This window comes from Salmo trutta, chromosome 26, assembly GCF_901001165.1.
Source record: "Salmo trutta chromosome 26, fSalTru1.1, whole genome shotgun sequence".
Classification (NCBI taxonomy): Eukaryota; Metazoa; Chordata; class Actinopteri; order Salmoniformes; family Salmonidae; genus Salmo; species Salmo trutta.
In genome coordinates, this window is record NC_042982.1 from 28,730,293 (window position 1) to 28,755,012 (window position 24,720).

General features: G+C 45.3%; 1 pseudogene; it reads right to left on the reverse strand.

Annotated features, from left to right (window-relative positions):
• LOC115163878 (nitric oxide synthase, inducible-like) overlaps nucleotides 1-24,720 on the reverse strand; it is a 43,045-nt pseudogene that overhangs the window by 10,710 nt on the left and 7,615 nt on the right.

Here is a 24,720-nt window from a genome sequence, read left to right on the forward strand (position 1 = left end):
GTAGTTAGGCTACCTCAGAAAGTAGGGCTGTTGGTCACCTAGGCCTAGATTCAATCTGTGTCGAAACGTGATTTAAATCGAAAGGCAATCTTCCCGCATTCGCAGAGACTGCATTCACGTAAACACTGCATATGATCTCTCAATCGAAAATGACCTTATAGTTTCAATCGCGCTATAACGCAGATGTTTGGATTGAAACTAGTCCCTGCTCTTTGTCCCAACTCTTTGTTTACCTTAGGTTTCCTCCATTTGTGGCAAACTGTGAGTGTTTGCACAGAGACTTGAACATATCCTGAGTAGTCTTGCACTTTCTGGCGTCAAACACCTGCAGAACAATCCAAGAAACATGTTGGTGAGTATTGGTTAAGTGGGACACCTAGCAAAGCTTTATAATGGATATCTTTAAATGTGTACAATAACATAACAAACGATCAATGCCTGTGTGTTAGTGAGGAAGTATGTGATGATAAAACATTGATTCAATGGGTGTGACATCATTGTGGGCGTGGCATCCCGTGTAATGACATGTCTCTAATGGTAAGTAAAATGACATAGGATTCTGAGATAAATAATGTTAAGCTTATAAAAAATTAAGAAAGGATATTCAGCTTTTCATTACAACATATTTTGTGAATGTAAATCAAAATAACTGTAAATGGTTATTTTACTACTCTCACCTTTTTAGAATATTTGCCTACTGCCAAACTGGGACACCCTGTTACTGTCACACTGGACACTCTAGGCCATTTTAAGGCAGTTTTTTCCCCCGGGGGATTATGAAATACATGTTGTTTTCTTAACAGAAATCAATTTTCTAAATAGGATCAAATGTTTTATTACATTTTCCTCAAATCTGCTATCATCTAGCTTGCAAGCAAAAGCAATCATTGTTGCATTTTACTTGGAAAGATATTACCTCACCAACATAAAAAATCCTAGCTAGCTATATTCATAACCATACAGGTAATATGATGATTAAAAAAGTTTATTTTGCTGTATTTGACTCTGGTGACAATAAAACAGTGATTGACATGTTTGAGGGGTGAGGTCTTAATGGTTTCATTCTACAAAATGCCCACTAGAGTGTAGTTTGAAGCTGGTGTACAAAACCTGAAAGTAAAAGACAATTTTTTTTTTTAAATTAAGAACTGGAAGCATTACAATAGCGCACATAGAACAGATCTACCACTTCTTAGACTTGCTTTCAGGTAGAATGATGGATCTATAACTCACATTTCTATGTGAATTTGGTTGGGTTACCCAAAAATTTACATATTGCCACTTTAATGTTCCACAAAATGACCTAAAGAATGTTTTAATACATTTAATTTGTATGAATAATTGAAGTTTATTATAAAAATATAGAAATTTCTCATATACTCTAATTTATCCTTCTTTACAATAAAGAATGAAGTGTCCCACTTTGATTATCAAGGTGTCCCAATTTGCCAGTATCTACAGAAAAAATGTGGTCTCAGGACAATTTGTGTTTGAAGAAGAGCCATCCATCCTGTGTTATATTGTTTGGGTAGATTGGAATGACAACAATGCCTTCTAATAATTTGAATGGAATATGTTATTAGTTATTGGTGGTTTTTAGATAAACTACTAATGCCATGTTTTAGTCCGCTGGAGAAAGAGAGTCATGCTCGCTGGGCTATATCGGGCTGTAAGGGACGCAGTGGGACATTTGAAGCCTGAATAGTTGGATTGGAGATGTTCTTTGACAGTTTCTGATTACTGTTGCTTGGTTTTATAGTTTAGGTAACACCAGTTAATTTGAGCATTAAGTTAATGTATTCTAACATTATAATCTGTTTCCATTACGTGGAACAATGTCCGGTCATTAAAGTGGATTGCAGTTTGAGTTTGAGTTTATTTTTACATGGACAGTGCACATTAATTAACGTTTCAGTTAAAGTTCCGGTTTTAGCCAGCGGGCTAATTTTCAACCGCAGTCCCTGGGCAGGTTATTAAAAACAATTACAATAACATTACAGACAATCAATGAGCAGTGAGCACACGCAGAGCAACATAGAACAAGTAACACGTAGCACGCAAAAAGCAACAAAACAAAATACATAAAAGTGTTTCCACACCTCACCAGCTACAGACAACATGGAAAGCATACCAAGGCCCATATCATGATCCAAACATACCAAGACAGTGGTGAAGAGGGCACGAAAAAACCTTTTCCCCCTCAGGAGACTGAAGAGATTTGGCATGGGTCCTCAGATCCTCAAAAGGTTCTACAGCTGCACCACCGAGAGCATCCTGACCGGTTGCATCATCGCCTGGTATGGCAACTGTTCGGCATCTGACCGTAAGGCGCTACATAGGGTAGTGTGAACGGCCCAGTACATCACTGGGGCCAAGCTTCCTGCCATCAAGGACCTATATAATAGGCGGCGTCAGAGGAAAGCCCATAAAATTGTCAGAGACTCCTGTCACCCAAGTTATAGACTGTTTTCTCTGCTACCGCACGGCAAGCGGTACCGGAGCGCCAAGTCTAGGACCAAAAGGCTTCTCAACAGCTTCTACCCCCAAGCCATAAGACTGCTGAACAAATTAATAAAATCGCCACCGGACAATTTACATTGACCCCCCCCCTTTTGTACACTGCTGCTACTCGCTGTTTGTTTGTCATTTATGCATAGTCACTTCGCCCCCACCTACATGTACAGATTACCTCAACTAGCCTGTACCCCTGCACACTGACTCGGTACCGGTGCCCCCTGTATATAGCCTCGTTATTGTTATTCCTGTTGTGTTACTTTTTATTATTACTTTTCATTTATTTTACTTGGTAAATATTTTCTTAACTCTTCTTGAACTGCACTGTTGGTTAAGGGCTTGTAAGTAAGCATTTCACGGTAAAGTCTACACTTGTTGTATTCGGCGCATGTGACAAATAAAGTTTGATTTGATTTGATTTGAAAGCGGTAATACACAGCTAGGGATTATTTTCACTAGTGTGATTGGCCTCTAGCCATGGGAAGCTCTCACAGAGAAAGCAGATTGACTAAAGGTGTTTTTCCTTAAGGGAACTATACAGACACCTCTCAAAGCAGACCTTGTAGATCTGCTGCCATAGGTTTGGGTTTTCTGTTTAACAAAAGTATTGAGTGGAGGGGGAGCCAGGCCACTTAGGATCTTGAATACAAGACATGCGTCGGTGTGTTGCACAAGATTTTTCCAACTAAGGAGCACATGCTTCCTGAGGATGTAACAGGTGATGATGGTTATTGGGCTTCCAATCAAGCACCCTGAGAGCCTGTGTGTTGACAGACTGAATGGGCTTTGATGTTGTACAGCAAGCTTGGGCCCAACTAGTCAAGCAGTATGTTAAGTGGGGGAGTATCATAGATTTGATGTACAGTTTTGCTACCTCTGTAGTCAAAAATTTCGTATATATATCGGAAATTAGCTAGGTTGAATTTGGTTATTTGAGTAACCTTTTTCACCTGCTTTTTAAAAGAGAGGTTGGAATCAAGTATGATGCCAAGGTACTTAAAATCGGATACCAGCTGGAGCTTCTCCCCAGACACATAGACATCTGGCTCAGTGGCATCAGTTGCCCTCTATGTGAGGAACATGCAGACTGGATTTTTAACATTGAGATGTGAACATGAGTCACTGAGCCACTTTGTAACCTGGACCATTACAGTAGTGAGTTCTTGTGTAGCTTGTTGTTTGCTCTTTGCATGCACATACACTACTGTTCAAAAGTTTGGGGTCACTTAGAAATGTCCTTGTTTTCCATGAAAACATACATGAAATGAGTTGCAAAATAAATAGGAAATATAGTCAAGATGTTGACAAGGTTCAAAATAATGATTTTAATTGAAATAATAATTGTGTCCTTCAAACTTTGCTATCATCATAGAATCCTCAATTTGCAGCAATTACAGCCTTGCAGACCTTTGGCATTCTTCCTGAAGCACCTCCCACAAGTTGGAATGGCTTGATGGGCACTTCTTACGTACCATACGGTCAAGCTGCTCCCACAACAGCTCAATAGGGTTGAGATCCGGTGATTGTGCTGGCCACTCCATTATAGACAGAATACCAGCTGACTGCTTCTTCCCTAAATAGTTCTTGCATAGTTTGGAGCTGTGCTTTGGGTCATTGTCCTGTTGTAGGAGGAAACTGGCTCCAATTAAGAGCCGTCCACAGGGTATGGCATGACGTTGCAAAATGGAGTGATAGCCTTCCTTCTTCAAGATCCCTTTTACCCTGTGCAAATCTCCCACTTTACCACCACCAAAGCACCCCCAGACCATCATGTCGCATCCACCATGCTTTACAGATGGTGTCAAGCACTCATCCAGCATCTTTTCAGTTTTTCTGCGTCTCACGAATGTTCTTCTTTGTGATCCGAACACCTCAAACTTAGATTTGTCTGTCCATCACACTTTTTTCCAGTCTTCCTCTGTCCAGTGTCTGTGTTCTTTTACCTGTCTTAATCTTTTATTTTTATTGGCCAGTCTGAGATATGGCTTTTTCTTTGCAACTCTGCCTAGAAGGCCAGCATCCCGGAGTCGCCTCTTCACTGTTGACGTTAAGACTGGTGTTTTGCAGGTACTATTTAATGAAGCTGCCAGTTGAGGACTTGTGAGGCGTCTGTTTCCCAAACTAGACACTCTAATGTACTTGTCCTCTTGCTCAGTTGTGCACCGGGGCCTCCCACTCCTTTTTCTATTCTGGTTAGAGACAGTTTGCGCTGTTCTGTGAAGGGAGTAGTACACAGCGTTGTACGAGATCTTCAGTTTCTTGGTAATTTCTCGCATGGAATAGCATTCATTTCTCAGAACAAGAATAGACTGATGCGTTTCAGAAGAAAGTTCTTTGTTTCTGGCCATTTTGAGCCTGTAATCGAACCCACAAATGCTGATGCTCCAGATACTCAACTCGTCTAAAGAAGGCCAGTTGTATTGCTTCTTTAATCAGTTTTCAGCTGTGCTAACATAATTGCAAAAGGGTTTTCTATTGATCAATTAGCCTTTTAAAATGATAAACTTGGATTAGCTAACACAACTTGCCATTGGAACACAAGAGTGATGGTTGTTGATAATGGGCCTCTGTAAGCCTATGTAGATACTCCATTAAAAATCAGCCGTTTCCAGCTACAATTGTCATTTACAACATTAACCATGTCTACACTGTATTTCTGATCAATTTGATGTTATTTTAATGGAATGGTAGTGCAGTGTAGTGGAGTTCTTAAGCTATTTGGAATTGTATCATGTTGGGGGTTAAGACAATGGGATGATTCTGTAAGGTGTTCCCGAAAGCATATTTTCAAAAAGTGTCCCACTTTACCAATACTCACCCTCATCATTCATTAGGTTAACCTACACATAGACGCCCATGTGCATGCATGAAAAACACATACAAGAATATAATTGATACTGATATTGATTCCTAATAGATAATGAGAAACGGAAATGTATCTTCTGCCTTGTTAGTATGTTTTCTTACTTGTAAATTGGACCACTGAATCCTGCCGATGCATCTTGGGGCGTTCCTCCATGCTTGTCGAGCACCAAACACTAATTCGTCCATAGTCAGCGAATATGTTCCTGTGGAACCTATCTCCATAGCAACTTCCTCCAATCTGACAAGGTGGTGTTCAGTTTTGGGGCTATGCATTTGGGATTAAATTAGGCTATGTGTAAATCATTGAAAACAAACAAATCATAAAATAGAGGGGATTTACATTTTTCCCATTGCAAACCTTTTGTAAGGCCCACATAGATGCTTCATAAATGATCTATAAGCAAATTCGTACAATAGGCTATAAAGGCTAACTGGCTTAAATATTTTCCCATACTGTCATAATATATGAAGCATCTAAGAATACATTGTACAGTAAAGGCTTTATAAAGGCTCATAAATGAAGTACAGAAAATATAGGCAACAATCTATAAATGCCTAAAAGGCATTAAACAATATTGCAATTTTAAGCAACAGTGTGTCTTTTACAGATTCCACACTTGGGTTGAACAATTTTGCAATAATAATAGTCATCGTCTTTAGAGAAGTATTACACTTAGGCCTATTAGTTACATTTTGAAGGACTTGTAGTATTGGTTGATTAGGTCGATCAGCTGAGGTAGGATCTCAAGAGGAGTGTCTTTGGGACAGCGTGTTAGAGCCTTGGGAGTCATGACAGAACCTTCACAAACTTGTGATGTTGTAACGCCCTGGCCACAGAGAGGGGTTTTTGTTCTTTATTTTGGTTAGGCCAGGGTGTTATATTGGGTGGGCGTTCTATGTGCATTTTTCTATGTTGGTTTGTTTCATTGATTTTGGCCGTGTGGCTTCCAATCAGGCACAGCTGTAGAGTGTTGTTGCTGATTGGGAGTCACACATAAGGAGCATGTTTTTCCTTTGGGTTTTGTGGGTAATTGTTTCTGTTAGTGTTTGCACCTGACAGGACTGTTTGGCTGTCAGTTTTCTCGTTTTGTTTTGTATAGTGTTCTTTCTGCTATTAAATATTCAATGATGAACACTAACTCCGCTGCACCTTGGTCTACTCTCTCTCACACGACAGCCCTTACAGATGTACATTGTTGGTTCTGCATATGAAATAAAATAAGACAATTTAAATTCAAATGTATTGCTTTATTTTATAGTGTTCAATCTTTACTGAAATAGAAAACACTCAAATTGAGGCGCGGCTTCATAATTTGAGCAAAAGAGCCAAGCAAATAAGTTGCGGTACGGTACCACGTCACACACAAAGCATCATAAACTGTAAACACACCTTAACTGCCTGGTGGTGCAGCATATCATTGAGACTTGAGCCATCCTTCACGTTACGCACAGGTATAGACAACGGACACCTGCTTGCTCTTGTTTCCCACTATGGGATGAACATAGAGGAGAAACGGGTTTAACATATGTCGCTTGCTTTTAGCACATTTTCTAATATTATTTCAGCTGTAATCTCAATTCGTACCTTCATTGGTTTAGTCTGGAGAGCAATTTTGGTTTCATCATCTTGAAGCACCATCTCCATAATTGTAAAATAAATGCAGTTCATTTTCATATATGGAAATGTCATTTATCTTAATAATTCAAACATTTGTGGCCTATTAGATCGAAATGTAAGTGCTTATAGGTTATTTTGCTTTGAGTAAAATCATTTTGAATTCCTTGGTAACAAAAGAAACATGAATATTTAGTTGAATTAAAAATGTTAAGTTAAAATGTGCTCAATAGCCTTCAGTGTTGTGGCATAAACTCTAAAACGATCGAATTCGAGGTGAGACAGGCATCAATTCCTCTCTGAAACTTTTCCTCCTGAGATTTTTCAATTTATACCTGCCTGTAACGAAACATGGGCAGGCTTGTAGGAAAATTCCCTGGTTGTGTTCCAGGTAGGTAGGCTAAAATTAATTACAATTAACATTTTTGTGGCCAACCGGTTTTTCAGTTGTTTGGTCTGCCAAGAATCAGATCAGTAGCATGACCAGGGCAACTAGACCAGTAACTACTGCAGTCCAGAGGAATGGGGGTTTTCCAGGAGTGTGGAGGTAATAGTGCTATTCGTGACATTATGGGAAACAAGACAGCTTCCTGCACTGTAAAAAATATGGTGCCCCTTTTACATAAAAAAAATGTAAGTAACTATTTGCATCATCTTTTAAGTATAATATACTTCGCTTTTAGTGTATGACAAACTCAAATATATTATGTGCAAACAACTAACTGGATCTCAAAAATTCCTTTAATTCTGTAAGGCGTGTATATGGGAGGCGGAGTCAAGTGCAGGAGAGCGGAGTATAATGAACAGGCGCACTTTAATACCGGTTAACATATGACAGCAACTAACACATACTAGTGCCAAAATCACGGTCTAAAACAAAAGTGCAGCGCCTGACAAATATCCACGTAACAATAAACAATCACTCACAAATACAACATGGGGAACAGAGGGTTAAAGAATAAACAAGTAAATTGACTGAGTGAAGCCAGGTGTGATAAGACAAAGACAGAACAAATGGAAAATTAAAAGTGGATCGGCGGTGGCTAGAAAGCTGGTGACGTCGACCGCCGAACGCCGCCCGAACAAGGAGAGGGACCGACTTCGGCGGAAGTCGTGACAGTATTCCCCCTTGACACGTGGCTCCAGCAGCACGCCGACACCGACCTCGGGGACGACCCGGAGGACGAGGCGCAGGGCAATCCGGATGGAGACGGTGGAAATCCCGCAGCAACTAAGGGTCCAGGACGTCCTCCACCGGTACCCAGCATCTCTCCTCAGGACCGTACCCCTCCCACTCCACGAGGTACTGAAGGCCCCTCGCCCAACGCCTCGAGTCCAGGATGGCTTGAACAGCATACGCCAGGGCCCCCTCGATGTCCAGAGGGGGCGGAGGACCCTCCCGCACCTCAGCTTCCTGGAGTGGACCAGCCACCACCGGCCTGAGGAGAGACACATGGAACGAGGGATTAATGCGATAATCTGGGGGAAGTTGTAACCGGTAGCATACCTCTTTCAGTCTCCTCAGGACTTTAAATGGCCCCACAAACCACGGACCCAGCTTCCGGCAGGGCAGGCGGAGGGGCAGGTTTCGGGTCGAGAGCCAGACCCGGTGCGGTGGCGGTCGGCGCTCTCTTTTTGCCGCATCACGGCCCAGTGTAGGTGCACATGGACGGCGTCCCAGGTCTCCTCCGAGCGCTTGAACCTCCGAGCGCTTAATCTCCAGACCCTGGACGTGAACTGGGGACCCCGATCAGAAACTATGTCCTCAGGCACCCCGTAGTGCCGGAAGACGTGTGTGAACAGGGCCTCCGCAGTCTGTAGGGCTGTAGGGAGACTGGGCAAAGGGAAGAGACTGCAGGACTTAGAAAACCGATCCACAACAACCAGGATCGTGGCGTTGCCCTGTGAGGGAGGAAGATCTGTCAGGAAGTCCACAGACAGGTGCGACCAAGGCCATTGTGGAACGGGTAGGGGTTGTAATTTCCCTCTGGGCAGGTGCCTGGAAGCCTTGCACTGGGCGCACACTGAGCAGGAGGAAACATAAACCCTCACGTCCTTGGCCAAGGTGGGCCACCAGTACTTCCCACTAAGACAACGCACCGTCCGACCAATGCCAGGATGACCAGAGGAGGGTGACGTATGGGCCCAATAGTACGTTCCAGACAGCAGACGGAACGTACAGGTGCCCAGCTGGACACTGGGGGGGAGTGGGCTTGGTACGTAACGCCCGCTCTATGTCCGCGTCCAGCTCCCACACCACTGGTGCCACCTTAGCGTTCTGGGAACCTGGTCTGTAGGATAGAGTGAAAACAAAACAGGTAAAGAACATAGCCCACCTTGCCTGGCGAAGGATCAGTCTCCTCGCAGCCCGGATGTACTCCAGATTGCGGTGGTCAGTCCAGATGAGAAAAGGGTGTTTAGCCCCCTCAAGCCAATGTCTCCACGCCTTCAGAACCTTGACAACAGCAAACAGCTCCCGGTCCCCCACATCATAGTTTCGCTCCACCGGGCTGAGCTTCTTCAAAAAGAAAGCACAGGGGCGGAGCTTTGGTGGCGTGCCCAAGCGCTGAGAGAGCACGGCTCCTATCCCAGCCGCGGACGCATCCACCTCCACTATGAACGTCAAAGAGGGATCCTGATGAGCCAGCACGGGAGCTGAGGTAAACAGAGCCTTCAGGTGACCAAAAGCCCTGTCCGCCTCAGCCGACCACTGTAGCCGCACCGGTCCCCCCTTCAGCAGTGAGGTAATGGGAGCTGCTACCTGACCAAAACCCCGGATAAACCTCCGGTAGTAGTTGGCAAACCCTACAAAACCGCTGCACCTCCTTTACCGTGGTGGGAGTCGGCCAATTACGCACGGCTGAAATGCGGTCACTCTCCATCTCCACCCCTGACGTGGAAATGCGGTTCCCTAGGAAGGAGACGGACTGTTGGAAGAACAGACATTTTTCAGCCTTGACATACAGGTCATGCTCCAACTGTCGACCAAGCACCCTGCGCACCAGGGACACATGCTCGGCGCGTGTAGCGAAGTATATCAGAATGTCGTCGATATACACCACTACACCCTGCCCGTGCAGGTCCCGGAAAATCTCGTCAACAAAGGCCTGGAAGACTGATGGAGCATTCATCAACCCGTACGGTATGACGAGGTACTCATAGTGCCCTGAGGTAGTACTAAATGCCATCTGCCACTCGTCTCCCTCCCGGATAAGCACCAGGTTGTACGCGCTCCTGAGATCCAATTTTGTGAAGAAGCGCGCCCCGTGCATTGACTCGATCACACTGGCGATGAGAGGCAGCGGAAGCTGTACCTCACAGTGGTCTGATTGATACGTGGATAGTCAATACACGGGCGCAGACCCCCATCCTTCTTCTTCACAAAAAAGAAACTTGAGGAGGCAGGTGAAGTGGAGGGCCGAAAGTATCCCTGCCCCAGGGATTTGGAGACATATGTTTCCATAGCCACCGTCTCCTCCTGTGACAGAGGATACACGTGACTCCTGGGAAGTGCTGCGTCTACCAGGAGATTTATCGCACAGTCCACCCGTCGATGAGGTGGTAATTTAGTCGCCCTCTTCTTACAGAAGGCGAGAGCCAAATCGGCATATTCTGAGGGGATGCGCACGGTGGAAACATGGTCTGGACTTTCCACCGTAGTCGCACAGATGGAAACCCCCACACACCTCCTTGAGCACTCTCGTGACCACCCCTTGAGAGCCCTCTGTTGCCACAAAATAGTGGGGTCATGACAGGCCAACTAGGGTAAGCCCAGCACCATGGGAAATGCAGGAGAATCAATAAGGAAGAGACTGATTCTCTCCTTATGACCCTACTGCGTAACCATGTCAAGTGGCGCGGTGGCCTCCCTAATCAGCCCTGACCCTAATGGTCGACTATCTAGGGCGTGCACAGGGAAGGGCATATCCACAGGAACAAGGGGAATCCCTAAACTATGAGCAAATGAATGGTCAATAAAATTCCCACCTGCGCCTTATGCTGGGAATGCAGGGAAAACTCAGGAAATGAAATAAACACATACATGTGAGCAACAGGGGGCTCTGGGTGAGCCTGGTGCCAACTCACCTGGGGTGACACGATAGTGCCCTGCCTGCTGCCTCGACTCCCTGAGGAACCCCCCCAGCACCGACCAGCAGTGTGCCCTCTGCGGCCACAGATGGTGCAGGGAATGGCCCCTCCTCCGGTCGCCCTAAGTGCAGCACCTCCCAGCTCCATGGGTGTCGGAGCGGAGGTGCTGGGGGATGGAACTGACAGGTACCGATCCGGACGTCCGCGGGCAGTCAGCAGGTTGTCCAGCCGGATGGACAGGTCCACCAGCTGTTCCAATGTGAGGGTGGTGTCTCGACAGGCCAACTCCCGACAGACGTCCTTGCGCAGACTGCACCTGTAGTGATCGATCAGGGCCCTGTCGTTCCATCCTGTGCTGGCGGCCAGGGTCCGGAAGTCCAAGGCGAAATCCTGCGCGCTCCTCGTCCCTTGCCTCAGGTGGAACAGACATTCACCCGCCGCTCGACCCTCAGGCGGGTGGTCGAACACTGCCTGAAAGCGGCGGGTGAACTCTGCGTAATGGTCCAACGCCACGTCTCCCTCACTCCATACAGCGTTGGCCCACTCCAGGGCTTTGCCTGAGAGGCAGGAGATGAGGGCGGACACACTCTCGCCCCGAAGGAGCCGGGTAGACGGTCACCAGGTAGAGCTCCAGCTGTAGTAGAAATCCCTGGCATCTGGCAGCCGTCCCATCATACTCCTTCGGGAGCGCGAGTCGAATCCCGCTGGGACCAGGTGAAAGAGGGGTGGACAGTGGGACCTGTTGTAGTGGGGCTGGTGGAGGCGCTGAAAAACCTCCTCCTCTCTCCACCTTTGCCTTCTTGGGTACAGGAACAATGGTGGCCATCTTCAAGCATGTAGGGACAGCAGATTGGGATAGGGAGAGATTGAATATGTAAACACACCAGCCAGCTGGTCTGCGCATGCTCTGAGGACGTGGCTAGGGATGCCGTCTGGGCCAGCAACCTTGCGAGGGTTAACACGTTTAAATGTTTTACTCACATCGGCCACGGAAAAGGAGAGTCCACAGTCCATGGTGTCACAGGTCAGGGTTTCTTCCTGGAGTGTACTACCTATGGTTGCCACTGGAGAGCACCCTTCAGTTTCCTCTAGTATCCAGGTGACCCTGATTGGGCTAATTGGGATTACCTGCTGGATGACTATTTAGGTTCCTCTGTGGACTGGGCCAGTTGCTCAGGTCTCATGTTTTGTTCAGTGATCTCGTGTGCCCTTGCTTTGTTGTTTTGCTATGAAGACCTTAAGTAAATATTCTGGATTTACCCTTACCTCTGCCTGCTGTGTTTCTCTGAGCCTGGGTCCAAGTTCGTACTAGCACTATTGTCACAGTAGACCTGAGCCCACAAAAATGGACCCAACAGAGATTTCTACATCGTCCGAGGGACACTCCAAGCTCTCACTCACCATGGAACAGTGATTGGTCGCCATGAGGCGCGGCTGAAGACTTTGTCGGAGGATTTAGGAACTCTTGTTCACCTCCCAGGACTTCCTCCCCTCGGGATCCTCATCTCTCAGCACTGGAGTTCTATGAGGGGCATCCTGGGAGGTGTCGTGGGTTCCTGCTCCAATATTCACTGGTCTTCGAGCTGCAGGCATCAACGTTTCCCACCAAGCGTTCCAGAGTGGCATATGTCATCTCCTTGCTCTCAGGATGAGCTCTGGCCTGGGCTACTGCCATCTGTGAGTAGCAATCAGACATTTGTTTCAATTGGCAAAGCTTCACCCAGGAGATGAGGGTTTTTGATCATCCTATCAGTGGTAGGAATGCTGCTCAAAGACTCATTGCGCTTTGGCAGGGCAGCCGGAGCATAGATGATTACGCCATTGACCTTCGGACGCTCGCCATTGACCTTCGGACGCTCGCCGCTGAGAGTGTTTGGAATATATCGGCACTTCACTCAATCTTTCTGAATGGACTCAGCGAGGTTCTCAAGAATGAACTGGCTTCCCGGGATAACCCTGACACTCTGGAGGAGCTTATCGTTCTGGCTATCCGGATTGACAACCGGCTTCGGAAATGTCGTCATGAGGGGTCCCGAGTTGGTTCCAGTGTTTCGGGCCCCGCTGAGGGAGTCGACTCTTCATTTGTTCCACTGCCATGTGCTGGGCCTGCTTGTCCTGCACCCCGTCAGGGTTCTCAATTCAGCTATGGTTCTCCTTCATATCCTTTAGAGGAGCCGATGCAATTGGGAGGCACCAGACTTTCCGCTCTGGAGAGTCAGATACAATCTCCTGCGTCCGATATGGTACGCACCTTGCTTCCGGCCAACCTGCGGTTGGACAAGGGACAGTTGGACATTCCGACTTTCATAGACTCTGGAGCTACCGGCTGTTTTCTGGATCGCACATTAGCTCGCCAACAGAGGCTGCCACTCACTAAACTGGACATGCCATTGTCGGTCACTGCGCTGGATGGTCTACTCCTAGGGTCTGGGAAGTTGAAGCAACTCACCATGCCTATCCAGCTACAAGTTCTGGATGACCATGTGGAGCTTATCCAGTTACATCTGGTGGACTCTCCTGAGCTTCCCCTGGTTCTTGGACATCTGTGGCTTTCCACCCATAATCCTCAAATTGACTGGCCTTCGGGAAGAGTTTTGGGATGGAATCCTTCATGCCAGTTCACCTACCAGCAACTCTCTCCACAGCTTTCCGGCCCTGCTCGTCTGGAGACTTCCGATCTTCCTGTTCCTCTGGGTGGGAATAACAAGCCTGATCTTTCCCGCATACCTCGGGATTACTGGGATTTGGGTCAGGTCTTCAGCAAAATAAATAGCCAACAAACTACCTCCTCACAGGCCCTACAATTGTGCCATCGACCTCCTGTCCGGCACCACTCCTCCGAGAGGAGGGCTGTATTCTCTCTCAGGTCCAGAGACTGCAGCCATGAACAGTTATATTGAGTAGGCGCTGGTGGCTGATTTATTCGGCCATCCACTTCACCTGCAGGAGCGGGTTTTTTCTTTGTTGGGAAGAAGGATGGGGATTATGCCTCTGTATCGATTACCAGAGTTTAAAATAACATTACCATCAAGAACAGTTACCCCCTTCCTCTTATGTCATCAGCTTTTGAGAGACTCCAGGAAGCTACGGTTTTCCATAAATTGGATCATCCCCAGGTCGCTCATCCTCGCGCCGGTGTCCTGGGGTATAGAGACTGTAGTGAGGGAGGCAGTTCCAGACAGCTGTCCATCTAACAGACTTTTTGTTCCTCTTGGGGCACGGTCCACTTCAGTGGGCTCACTCGTCGCGTCTCACCTTTCATCCGGGAGGGCAGCAAATGCTAGAGTTTTTTGAGGTTGAAGTAATAGTGGCCCTCGGCAGAGGCGGACACTCTGTGGCTGCCTGTCCGACATGCGCCCGGAACAAGACTCCTCGTCAGCAGCCTCTGGGGCTTCTTCATCCGCTGCCAACACCTTCTCAACCATGGTCCCGTCTCTCTATGGATTTCATCACGGGCCTTCCATCTTCAGAGGGACACACGATCATCCTGGTCATTGTGGACTGCTTTTCCAAGGTGGCACATTTCATTTCGCTGCCTAAGCTTCGATCTGCCCATGAGACTGCTCAGCTAGTCATTCAGCATGTTTTCTGCCTTCACGGACTTCCTCTGGATATAGTCTCCAACCGGGGTCCCCAGTTTGCCTCCAGATTTTGGAGGTCATTCTTTACTCTTCTGGGGTCATCAGTCAGTCTGTCCTCGGGTTATCACCCTCAGTCCAACTGTCAAACTGAGCGGGTGAACCAGGATCTGGAGACCGCCTTAAGGTGCTGTGTGTCCGTCAACCCCGCCACTTGGAGTCAGCACCTTCCCTGGGTGGAGTATGCACACAACACTCTCCAGTGTTCCTTCACTGGCCTGTCACCATTTCAGGTGTTGTACAGTTACCAGCCCCCCCCCTCCCCGTTTCCAGATCAGGAAATTTAAGTGACGGTTCCTTCCCCTCAACGCCTCAACTCTCGTTGTCGCCGGACCTGGAAGAGGGCTTGGTCAGCGCTCCTGAGGTCCTCAGCTTGGGTTCAATGACAGGCCAACCGTCATCACCGCCGAGTCCCCTCCTGCATCCAGGCCAGATGGTCTGGTTATCTACTAGGGATCTGCCTCTACGCATGGAATCTAGGAAGTTGGCTCCCTGGCCATTCAAGGTCCTATGGCGCATCAATCCAGTGGCCTATCAACTTCGTCTTCCCCGGTCATGAGGGTTCATCCCACCTTCCACATCTCCAGACTCAAGCATGTGGTGTTCAGTCCTCTGGTTCCTGCTGTTTCTCTCTGCGCCTGGGTCCAAGTTTGTACTAGCGCTATTGTCACACATGGTAGCGGGCCACATCGGTGGCACTGTGTTATCCTCAAAGCATGCGAAGAATGTGTTTAGCCTGTCCGGAAGCAAGACGTCGGTCTCGGCGACGTTGTTGGTTTTCCTTTTGTAGTCCGTGATGGTCTTTAGTCTCTGCCACATACGTCTCGTGTCTGAGCCGTTGAATTGCAACTCCACTTTATCTCTATACTGATGTTTAGCTTGTTTGATTGCCTTGCGGAGTAAATAACTACACTGTTTATATTCTGCCATATTACCGGAGTGAATAACTACACTGTTTATATTCTGCCATAAAACAGTGCCCTTCAGTATCTTTCCCAGCACAGGAATAAAAAGTCCTTCCTCCTCCAATTGTGCAAGATCTTTTAAAAGTGGTTCTAGCACCTTTCCATATCTATGTTTTAACATCAACAGCCTTGAAGAGAACAGCTAAGTAAATAGACTTGGGTGTATACCTAAACTGTAATGGGACCTTTGCTAACACCCAATAGACTCCTGTGATTTTGTGCTTTTTGTGGGATATTCCCACAGGGGATTGCACACTTCAAAGTCAACAACATAGTGAAGTAAAGATAAACATTTCAGTGAAATGTGTGTCATCATAAAAAGACTCGTATCGAGAAACTATTTTTTTAAAAGCTTTCTCCTGAATGTCCTTGTTGCTCAATACTTGTAATAGTGACTGTGGAATAGGAGCATACTGAAAGCTTCTTCCTTTCTTTGCATATATTCTACCGGCTCCACCACAAAGTTTTTCTTAAACTCCTTCCGCTTGTACGGTGTGGCGAGGGGTCCATCCGGCTCTAAAACTGTGCTCATGGGATTTGTCTCACAGACATCTTGAACCAAATCTGAGATCATGTCATTGTCAATGACACAGCCATGTTCCCTGACACAGAGCACGATATGTACTGCAGCTCCTCTACTACCTCATTGATACACTCGTTTGACACGTTGTAAATACTTTCCAATTTGAGCAAAAGGTGACCTTTTTTTTGGTCAATGTCATTTTGCAATTCTGGTTCTTCTAAAGTTTCCTCCTCTTCATGGACTTATGTATTTGAATGTTCAATATGTTTTTGTATGACTCCAGTTCTAAAGTTGCCCAGAGTATGAGGATTGTGTTTTCGACTCCTATTAGATGTAAAGGTACCATATATATTTGTTCTAAATCCGCACTTCTCAACGACGCAGAGGACCGTTTTGTGTTTCCAAGGTGTTCAAAAAAAACTTGTCTGTTGAGAAACTGCAAGCTCTGCAAATTTCACATTTAAAAGGAAAGACCTCTCCTGGCCTTACTGACTTGTCAGTTGCATGTTGCCTTGACAAATGTACTTTAAGGGGACCCCATGTTTTGAAGGAACAGATGCAATCTGGGTGGAGGCAGGGCAGTGGTTGATTGTCCATGTCTCAGTCTATAGTTTTTCAAAAGTTCTGTTTGTTTGAACGCAGCAAAACTGCAGATCTTACATTGCATGTGCCGCCTGATCCCCACGGAACTAAGATGAAATCAATAATTTTTTGTGTATACATAAGCACTACAAAAGCTCAAAACATATTATTACTTACACATCCCATATGTTCTCATTCTAAAATAAGGAACACATTGTCAATACCTGCCTGGGCGACAACGCATTGTGTAAAACACTAATAGGGCCCTATGAAATCCTTGTTATTTTTTCCCAAATGTGGTTTTATTTTCCGGAATTCCGTGTAAACTTTTTGTTGCCTAACATGTTCAATCCATTTGGTTGATTTAAAAATACAGTATATATGTAATACCTATTATTCACACTAATGTTGGGTTACTGTAATAAAAATATCCTGTGTATCCTGTCCGAGGGGTACCGTGTATTCTGTTGAAATTTCTGAATTCCATAGGATTCTGTCTGAGTTTTCCGCATTGCGGAAATCATAGGGCCCTACAAGCCCTAATGTGAGCTACAATGAAAATACGCAGACATTTGAATACATTTACATACCTTGTCAATGTATTCTGGAAAATATGGTCTGTCCAGTATTCAGGAATGTATGAATACCTATACCTAAAGAAGAGGAGTTGAATTAAAATCTATGACAATGTCAGGAAAATAAAACTTGAATGACTTCAGCTTTAGCTAGTTAGCTAAACGGATACATTGCAATCCTAGCTGACTTAGATAACAAGCAGCTCTTCCATCTTACTAGCCAGCCCAGTTATTTAATTTAGCTAGTTTGGCTGTTAGATTATTGACTAGATAACTACTACACAAGGTCAACGTTTGCAGTGCTGCCTTGAACATGTTGTCAATACGTGTACAACAAGAAGGTTTCTGCAAGGACAGGTGTAGCTAGATAGCTAGGTGTAGTTAGCTAGCTAGCTACGTATTGTTCGTTCCTGTCTCTGCCTTGCTAGCTTGCCTAGCAGGTAAACATTCAATTGTAGGGGCACCATGTGTTCAGTTCTACTGTAATGTTTGCTGATGATGCATTTTTTGGTAAGCTTGGTAGCTAATATGTTACATAGCTATTTCGGCTAATATAAACCTTACACAAAAATAACAAACGTTAGAAACAGCGCTGAGGTGAGTAAACGCACTGCTAACTTACTAGCTAGTAGCATGCCCTCCACTAGCTGACTATACAGACACCACAGCTGTTAACTAGCTAGCTTATCAACGTGCAAATATATAACGTACTCTGGCAACATAGCGAGCTAAAGGCTTTTCATACTTGAAGAATATTATTTAATGTTTTCCACTAATATTTTTTACATTTCATTGAAAATATGTGTAGAGAGATCCAAACTACATTCCAAGTTATAATTTGGTCCTTACCTGCCACATGGCCATTCCAGAGGACAAAGATCAAGACGACGTCCGTTGAACTTTTCCAAGCACAATTGACGTTCAGAACTAGATCTAGCATGTCAGTCCAACATAATAATGATAATTTGAATATCCTATTTTTAAGTTGTTGGTTGTTACTTAGAAATATTTGTTCAAATTTAGCAGCATATTACCTTGGATTTTTATTTTCAAAAGCCAGTCTTTTTCAACACACATCATTTAGGTACTATATACAAAACTCTAAGTAAAACCAGAAACCTATTATTTTAAATAAAAATCAATCAATCAAATGTATTTATAAAGCCCTTTTTACATCAGCCGATGTCACAAAGTGCTGAACAGAAACCCAGCCTAAAACCCTGAACAGCAAGCAATTCAGATGTAGAAGCACGGTGGCTAGGAAAAACTCCCAATAAAGGCAGGAACCTACAAAGAAACCTAGAGGGGAACCAGGCTCCGAGGGGTGGTCAGTACTCTTCTGGCTGTGCCGGGTGGAGATTATAACAGTACATGGCCAAGATGTTCAAACTTTCATAGATGACCAGGTCAAATAATAATAACCACAGTGGTTGTAGAGGGTGCAACAGGTCAGCGCCTCAGGACTAAATGTCAGTTGGCTTTTCATGGTCGATCATTCAGAGTTCGAGACAGCAGGGACAAGGTAACACGTCCGGTGTACAGGTCAGGGTTCCATAGCCGAAGGCAGAACAGTTGAAACTGGAGCAGAAGCACAACCAGGTGGACTGGGGACAGCAAGGAGTCATCAGTCCAGGTAGTCCTGAGGCATGGTCCTAGGGCTCAGGTCCTCTGAGAGAAGAAAAAGAGAAGGAGAGAAAGACAATCAGAATGAGCATACTTAAATTCACACAGGACACCGGATAAGACAGGAGAAATACTCCACATATAACAAACTGAACCTAGCCCCCCGACACAAACTAGTGCGGCATAATTACTGGAGGCTGAGACGAGGGGTCGGGAGACACTTTGGCCCTGTCCGACTATACCCCCTGACAGGGCCAACCAGGCAGGATATAACCACCCACTTTGCCAAAGCACAACCACACACCACTAGAGGGATATCTTCAACCACCAACTTACTACCCTGAGACAAGGAAAAGTATAGCCCACGAAGATCTCCCCCACGGCATGAACCCGAGGGGGGTGTCAACCTGGACAGGAAGATCACGTCAGAGTAGGGCTGGGCGAAACGGCCAAAATCTCATATCCCGACATACAGTTGAAGTTGGAAGTTTACATTCACTTAGGTTGGAGTCATTAAAACTCCTTTTTCAACCACTCCACAAATTTCTTGTTAACAAACTGTAGTTTTGCAAGTCGGTTAGGACATCTACTTAGTGCATGACACAAGTAATTTTTCCAACAATTGTTTAACCTGTTTGGGCTTGCCCCCCTTCTTCTCAATTTCCGCCTGAAGACATACCCTAATCTAACTGCCTGTAGCTCAGGCCCAGAAGCAAGGATATGCATATTCTTGGTATCATTTGAAAGGAAACACGCTGAAGTTTGTGGAAATGTGAATGTGAATTGAATGTAGGAGAATATAACACAATAGATCTGGTAGAAGAAAATACAAGGAAAAAACATACGTTTTCTGTTTTTTATTGTTGTTGTATCATCTTTCAAATGAACAAGAACAGCCAAACATTCAGATAGGATGCTGGGGATAATTTCAATGAAGAACATAAGAGGGCAACAGAAGTTGAGCAAAGTTTCAGACAGATAACTTCAGGAATGAGTGAGCTACATGACTGAGCATGAAGTCACCCAGGTGTCCCACACAAGTTGCCCAAAAGTTGCCCAAAAGTGGCCGAATTTGTACAGTGATACATTTTGATGCAAATAACTATATACAAAATACTAAAATGTTATTCTAACACACCCCCCCAAAACATTATACATTTATTTTTTTTGAAAAATTGATACAAAATAACAAGGGTAACTATTTACACACTTTCAATTCACAATATTGTGAAGACCCTCAGTCCTCTACACAATATTGTGCTGCTGATGCCATAGCCCATAGCAGTCTCTTTCTGGGTCACCGAACAAGTGGTGCAGGTGCCGGGGGATTTCCTGTGGCAAAGAGCACAACGACACCTCCCTACTGTGCCCTTTTTGCCCTGAGGCACATTCATGCCTGCAGAGATGAATTTGGGCAGGTGAACACCACTGGTTGAAGGAGCAGAAGGGACAGAGGTAGAGGGGACAGAAGGTGATGGAGTAGACTTGCTGTAGCTAGCAAGCTCCTGGATGAGCAGCTCTCTGAAGGCTAGCTGTGAGATGGGGGGCTGTCCACAGCTTTTAGCCATTTCCTTCTGGAGGATGAATGAATTCACCACAGCAATGTCAATGAAATGATAGAACAATGTCTTGTACCATTTCATTGTCTTGTGGAGAACATTGTAGTAACCTATCAGCGCGTCTGACAGGTCCACACCTCCCATGCTCTTGTTGTAATCCTTCACAGCAGCAGGAATGGGGACATTTTTGGTGGTCCATGCCCCAGTAGCGTCCTTCACACGCCTGACGACGTGATCGCCACTGAAGGACTTGTGGATAGTGGTGCACATGACCACCTCTCTGGTATCCATCCACTTCACAAAGAGCAGGCCATCTCCACGAAACCATCACATGGTACCCCGATCAGCCCGCTTAGGCATGTCGTTCACCTTGGTTTTTGGAAAGCCCACTCTGTTGGTACGAATGGTGCCACAAGCCCACATATCCAGCTTCCTCCGGTCTGTAAACAGGGTAGGGCTTGTGTAGAAGTTGTCCACAAACAGTTTGTAGCCCTTCCCCAGCAATTGAAAATCCAATAACTCCATAACAGAATCATAGCTAAGTCCCTTACCGGTTGCAAAACGGCTCTTCCCCTCATAAACAAAAGAAATGCACGTGTATGCACACGCAGAATCAGCCAAAACAAACAGTTTGTAACCTCATTTAGTAGGTTTGTTACGCAAGTAATGTTTGAGGCCAATTCTGGCCTTTGAGGCTACCATCCTCTCATCTATGGAGAGGTTCTGGGCAGGCTGAAAATAGGTCTTGCAGGCCTCAACCACGTTGTGGTAAAGAGGTTGGATTTTACAGAGCCTATCAAACCTTGCTGTGCCTCTCTTCTTCTCATTGTCCTCATCAACTTCTGGGTCACTAATATGAAGCGCCCGTGAGATAGTCAGAAGCCTTTTGGAAGATATGACAGTGGTGGGGAAAGGCAGTTGATAGAAGGGTGCAGTTTTCCAGTAGTCCTTCATGGTTTTTAGCTTCACAAGACCCATGTAAATGACAATTGAAAGGTAACAAGAAAGGTCTGGCATGGAAATGGGCTTCCATGCCTCTTTCTCGCCTGCCCACTTCTTAGCACCATACTTATTAGTGTTAGAGACCAGGGAATCAACAACTGACGAGGTGAAAAACAGCGGAAAAAGTTCAGGGGGGCTGTACTTTGCAGTCATGTCTAGCTGAGGGCCTGGCTGCCTTTTTGGTCGAAATGTTGGTGGATGTGGCACCACATCATCTTTGAGCACAGTGTGCCAACACCCCTCTGGCTCTTTTTCAGCAGGTTTCACACTTCCCCTCCTCCGCTTCTTTGTCACTGACTTCACACCTCTTGATGGCCGGGCGGGGGTAGGTGTGGAGCCGGAGACAGCAGGGGTCTGGCTGGATGAACCAGCTTCAGTGGGGGATGGGCACCTTGGCACCGGGGGCTCCCAGTCAGAGTCGGTAGCACTGTGAAAGACAGAAATTCAGTAAGAATACTTTCACGTCTGAGCCCTGTATCAACACGTAAAATAAACAGATATGTATTATATATTATATAGAGAAGAGGGAACCCAATCACTATGGTGAGGTGCTGTTCCATTCTACTCCATTCCATGTTTATATAAAATAAATAAATAAAAAATCTAATATATACACACACACACACACACACACACACACACACACACACACACACACACACACACACACACACACACACAGATTATATAGAGAAGAGGGAACCCAATCACTATGGTGAGGTGCTGTTCCATTCTACTCCATTCCATGTTCAAAGGTAAGTGATTTATCTTATTGCTATTTCTGACTTTCGTGATTCCTGTGCTTGGTTGGAAAATGCTTGTTATGCTTTTGTAAGTGGGGCGCTGTCCTCAGATAATCGCATGGTATGCTTTCGCCGTAAAGCCTTTTTGAAATCTGACAAAATGTCTGTATAAACAACAAGTTAATCTTTAAGCCGATGTATAACACTTGTATTTTTTATGAATGTTTATTATGAGTATTAATGTATTGTGAACTTGACACACTGCAATTTCACCAGATGTTGTCGAGGTGGGTTGCTAGCGGAACGCCTGCGCCAAAGAGGTTAAAGAAAGATTATTTCACTTATAACTCACTGTATCACAATTCCAGTGGGTCAGAACTTCACATACACTAAGTTGACTGTGCCTTTAAACAGCTTGGAAAATTCCAGAAAATGATGTCATGGCTTTAGAAGCTTCTGATAGGCTAACTGACATAATTTTAGTCAATTGGAGGTGCACCTGTGGATGTATTTCAAGGCCTACTTTCAAACTCAGTGCCTCTTTGCTTGACATCATGGGAAAATCAAAAGAAATCAGCCAAGACCTCAGAAAATAAATTGTAGACCTCTATAAGTCTGGTTCATCCTTGGGAGCAATTTCCAAACGCCTGATGGTACCACGTTCATCTGTACAAACAATAGTACGCAAATATAAACACCATGCGACCACGCAGCTGACATACCACTCAGGAAGGAGACACGTTCTGTCTCCTAGAGATGACAGCAAAGGACCTTGTGAAGATGCTGGAGGAAACAGGTACAAAAGTATCTATATCCACAGTAAAACGAGGCCTATATCGACATAACCTGAAAGGCCGCTCAGCAAGGAAGAAGCCACTGCTCCAAAACCGCCATAAAAAAGACAGACTATGGTTTGCAACTGCACATGGGGACAAAGATCGTACTTTTTGGAGAAATGCCCTCTGGTCTGATGAAACAAAAATAGAACTGTTTGGCCATAATGACCATCGTTATGTTTGGAGGAAAAAAGCGGAAGCTTGCAAGCCGAAGAACACCATGCCAAACGTGAAGCACGGGGGTGCCAGCATCATGTTGTGGGGGTGCTTTGCTGCAGGAGGGACTGGTGCAATTCACAAAATAGATGGCATCATGATGGAGTAAAATTATGTGGATATATTGAAGCAACATCTCAAGACATCAGTCAGGAAGTTAAAGCTTGGTCACAAATGGGTCTTCCAAATGGACAATGACCCCAATTAAACTTCCAAAGTTGTGGCAAAATGGCTTAAGGACAATAAAGTAAAGGTATTGGAGTGCCCATCACAAAGCCCTGACCTCAATCTTATAGAAAATGTGTGGGCACAACTGAAAAAGCGTGTGCGAGCAAGGAGGCCTACAAACCTGACTCAGTTACAGTGGGGGAAAAAAGTATTTAGTCAGCCACCAATTGTGCAAATTCTCCCACTTAAAAAGATGAGAGAGGCCTGTAATTTTCATCATAGGTACACGTCAGCTATGACAGACAAAATGAGAAAAAAAATCCAGAAAATCACATTTTAGGATTTTTTATGAATTTATTTGCAAATTATGGTGGAAAATAAGTATTTGGTCACCTACAAACAAGCAACATTTCTGGCTCTCACAGACCTGTAACTTCTTCTTTAAGAGGGTCCTCTGTCCTCCACTCGTTACCTGTATTAATGGTACCTGTTTGAACTTGTTATCAGTATAAAAGACACCTGTCCACAACCTCAAACAGTCACACTCCAAACTCCACTATGGCCAAGACCAAAGAGCTGTCAAAGGACACCAGAAACAAAATTGTAGACCTGCACCAGGCTGGGAAGACTGAATCTGCAATAGGTAAGCAGCTTGGTTTGAAGAAATCAACTGTGGGTGCAATTATTAGGAAATGGAAGACATACAAGACCACTGATAATCTCCCTCGATCTGGGGCTCCACGCAAGATCTCACCCCGTGGGGTCAAAATTATCACAAGAACGGTGAGCAAAAATCCCAGAACCACACGGGGGGACCTAGTGAATGACCTGCAGAGAGCTGGGACCAAAGCAACAAAGCCTACCATCAGTAACACACTACGCCGCCAGGGACTCAAATCCTGCAGTGCCAGACGTGTCCCCCTGCTTAAGCCAGTACATGTCCAGGCCCGTCTGAAGTTTGCTAGAGAGCATTTGGATGATCCAGAAGAGGATTGGGAGAATGTCATATGGTCAGATGAAACCAAAATATAACTTTTTGGTAAAAACTCAACTCGTCGTGTTTGGAGGACAAAGAATGCTGAGTTGCATCCAAAGAACACCATACCTACTGTGAAACATGGGGGTGGAAACATCATGCTTTGTGGCTGTTTTTCTGCAAAGGGACCAGGACGACTGATCCGTGTAAAGGAAAGAATGAATGGGGCCA